The sequence below is a fragment of the Mesoplodon densirostris genome, chromosome 2 (genome assembly GCF_025265405.1).
Source record: "Mesoplodon densirostris isolate mMesDen1 chromosome 2, mMesDen1 primary haplotype, whole genome shotgun sequence".
Lineage (NCBI taxonomy): Eukaryota > Metazoa > Chordata > Mammalia > Artiodactyla > Ziphiidae > Mesoplodon > Mesoplodon densirostris.
Genome location: NC_082662.1, coordinates 31,252,485 through 31,256,503, shown reverse-complemented (window position 1 = coordinate 31,256,503; position 4,019 = coordinate 31,252,485). Strand labels below are relative to the sequence as shown.

Below are 4,019 nucleotides of genomic sequence, written 5' to 3'. Positions count from 1 at the left end.
GTTATCAATATTTTTAAGGCTCTAGTGTGTTTTTATTAGAATTAGATTAGAATTGTGTGCAGTTGTAATCCTATCATACGTAAAATATACAGTAACATTTGTGTACTTGATACTAAAATACCTTACAGGTAAATTCTAACACAACACAGAATAGGTCTACCTCTATTAACAGTAAAAAGCAAAACCACTGAATTGATCTTGGAAAATTTAAATTCAGGCCATTATTTCACAATTTGGAAAGCTGATCACTTTGACTTTAAGATGACTTTCTCACTGTTGAAGCTGGCTCTGTCGGTGTGTGATCTGAGACCTCCTCTTGTCTCAAGCATTCCTGAGGATGATGCACCTCAGAGATGGGACCTTGCAATTGGCCTTGTACTGTGTTCCAGTCGGTACTCTGGATCCAGCCTCCCAATCCCAGCTTTTTACCTTCAACCTGAGTGTACTCGTGGACCATCACCCCCAGCACCTTCCCCAAAATGTCACAATCCACCGATATCAGGGCATCCCCTTCTGCAATGCTCAAGCCCTCCCTGTCTTCCTTGCGGGCCTCTGGGATCACATAGGTGACCACCACGCCAACGATTCCCCCAGCTGGGATATTGGCTGAGCTCTGAAGCCAAGGGCGTCTAAATACTATTTACAAATGATAAATACTTCTTTGTTTATCAGAGAGGGCTTCCTGAAACAGCTCATTTAAAACACCTCCCCATCACTATCCCCTCCCCCTGATTTATTTTCCCACGTAGTATTTACCACTGGCTGTCATTTCCTTGTGGGTCTGTTAATTGCCTCTCTTCTAGACACACAGGGTTTGCGTCTGGTTTTGCTCTCCTTTGTGTCCCCCATACACTAGCCATGCCTGGCCCAGGGTAGATATGTTAGGGGAAACACTGACTGAAACCACCCGCCCTGGCCAGGCAAGATAGTAGCCACTTGCATAAGTTATTGTAACAACAGGAGGTCCTGGTAAGAAACACACAACTGACAAGTCACCACCAACTAGAAGAATTCAGGAAAGGTCAAAAGGAGACAGAAGATGCCAGTCCATATGTTCTCCCAGAATCCTTCTCGCTGGAATCCATCTTGGCTGAGCGATGTGTGCGCCACCAGGAAGGACCTTGAGTCAGAATGATTGGCCAGAGACAACCCAGAAACTAATCCCATCACCATAAAACCCGAGACTGCAAGCCATGTAACAGAGCAGTCCTCCTGGGTTCCCTTACCTTCCTGCTCTCCACCTGGGTGCCCCTTCCCAATAAAGTCTCCTGCTTTGTCAGCACATGTCTCTTCGGACAATTCATTTCCGAGTGTTAGACAAGAGCCCACTCTCAGGCCCTGGAAGGGGTCCCCCTTCCCGCAACAGATACTTAGTAAAAAGTTGTTGAATGAGTACCAGCCACGGGACTCGGGGCTTGAGCTGCTGGGGGACCATGGGAGAGACAGCTGTTTAGGTTCGACACAGCGGCTCCCATCCCACCTGCCAATCAGACTCACTGCTGCGAGGGTGTGTGTCCTTGGGGCTGCCACTTGACCCCCTTCACTCTCATTTTTTTTTTTTTTTTTTGGTACGCTGCCTCTCACTTCCATTGCCTCTCCTGTTGCGGAGCACAGGCTCCAGTCGCGCAGGCCCAGCGGCCACGGCTCACGGGCCCAGCCGCTCCGCGTCATGCGGGATCTTCCCAGACCGGGGCACGAACCCGTGTCCCCTGCATCGGCAGGCGGACTCTCAACCACTGCACCACCAGGGAAGCCCCACTCTCATTTTTATACAATAACATTCTCACCTTTATTGAGCACGACTCCATACCGGGCTGTCTTCCGAGCGCCTTGTGTGGATGATATTTAATCCTCACGACGATCCTGTGAGCTGGGCACCAATTGTGTCCCCATTTACAGATATGGAGACTGAGGCACAAGCATGTGAAAGCTTGCCTGAGACCATATAGCTAGTGAGTGGAAAAACTGGGATTTGAACCCAGGTGGCTCTGGCTCTAGAACCCCTGGGTGCTAGAGTGTTTCCCGCTGTACTAGAATCGGAAGGCACTGGCCCAAGTCATACAGCTCCTTTTGGAGAAGCTGGGCTAGAACTCAGGTATCCTGACTCCAGGATGGGACTCCTTTCATAACCTCAGGCAGCATGGGAAGGGCTGGGGGTTGGGAGTCAGCCCGACCTGGATTCAAATCCTTCTCCAGCCAACCATTCGGCCGCTGACTCCAGTCCTGCTGGGTCCAGTGGCTTGGGAGCCAAGTACCTGCCCTGATAGCACTGAGCACTGAAGAAGAGAGCAGGGCCACCTGGGTCCCCATGTGTCAACTTCTTGCCTTTTGAGTCTTACCAGAAAGAACTGCCAATCTCAACAACCAAGAATTCCCAATCTCCCTGCCCTCAGCTTCTGAGGCTGGCCGTCCGTAGTTGACAGTGTCTTATCTGGGTGATGTCAGAATTGCAGCCACCTGCGTCTTAGCTCCCCAGGCTTGGAGCACCTGCTTGCCTGTGCATTTTTTTTTTTTTTGGTGGTACGCGGACCTCTCACTGTTGTGGCCTCTCCCATTGCAGAGCACAGGCTCCGGACGCGCAGGCTCGGTGGCCATGGCTCACGGGCCCAGCCGCTCCGCGGCATGTGGGATCTTCCCGGACTGGGGCACGAACCCGTGTTCCCCGCATCGGCAGGTGGACTCTCAACCACTGCGCCACCAGGGAAGCCCATTGCCTATGAATTTTGAAGCCATGGGTTATGGGGGAGGACTTTATAAATTTGCAGAGGATCCTCCCTAGCTGTGGGCCCAGCACTACCTGTCTCCTGGGCCTGTTGCCCCCAGTGGTTCAATGTGCCTGGCAGTTCCTCAGTGTGGAGTCAATACTGGACTTGGAGTTAGAATACCTGGACAATGTTTAGGCTCTGACACCTGCTTGCTGGGTAACTTGGGGCAAGTTACTCAGCATATCTGGTCCCGTTCCTCCATCTCTAAAACTGCCTTGCTTTGAAAGGGCTGTTGTGAGGATTTCATGTGATAAAGTAAGTCAGAGCTTCTCCAACTTTTCCACCAAAGCCAAACCTAATGGCAAAAGAGAGTAAACAGGTACCCTGGGGGTTTGAGGGTGTAGCTTAAAGCAGCCTGCCACAAGCTCACAATTTATCTGAAGTCTTACTGTAGCTGAAAATTTGATGTGTATTTTGCATTCTGCTCCATAATACACCCAGGTTGTTTCTTTTAACACAAAGGCAGTGTTTTAAGTTATTCACCACTGGGTAGTTTTAATGCCAGCAAGATGGGCCATGTGTGTCACGTGGCTCGGCAAATTCTCTGGCCCATGGATGGGAGCCCCCCAAGGGCTATGCACCCCAGTTTAAGAAGTATTTGTGTACAAAAAGTGCTCTGGAGAAAGCAAAAAATGTTCCAAAAAGGTCAGAGATTTTAATGTGACTGTTGGCGGTAATGGGAAGAGGAACAGTGAGCAAGATGGATGAAGGAAGAAGAAAAAGAAGGGCAGGCAGAGATGGAGGAGCGGAGAGGGGGACTGGGTGGTGGTCAGGCCGTGAATGGAAACCCTGGATGGACCAGGCTTCAGTGTTGGTTCCTAGACCTTGCCCATCCTCCTGCTGGGTACACCTCCTCTCTCCCTCAGTTTAGAGGGAGGAAACCTCCAAGCCTCTGTGGTCTATAAATCCCAGAGGGTTTATGTAAAAATTCGGGTGGATTTGGGGTCAGTTCCTAGGGACTGGTCAGCAGGCACAGGAGCTGGACTCCACCCTGGCACTGCTAAGTTCTCCTGTCCTTCCCTACTTGGTGACCAAGGCTCTTGACAGCACTAAAGAGACTCTTACCTGTTCACTGGCACAGTCAGCCATATACTCATCCACTCCTTTGGCTTAGGGTGTCTTTCCTCCAATTGCCATCCTCCCCAGAGTGTCTTCTTTAGCGCTGCGGGTTGGCTCTCCATATTCCTTTAATGGCATAGGGTGTGAGATCCCTCCAGCAACCACCCGAAATCCTCCTTGCAGGCCCTTCGTGTA

The 4,019-nt window shown here is 50.6% G+C and overlaps 1 pseudogene; it reads right to left on the bottom strand.

Annotated features, from left to right (window-relative positions):
- Positions 1–221: 221 nt before the first annotated feature.
- LOC132502752 (acylphosphatase-1-like) lies at positions 222–2,310 on the bottom strand (annotated as a pseudogene).
- Positions 2,311–4,019: the final 1,709 nt, after the last annotated feature.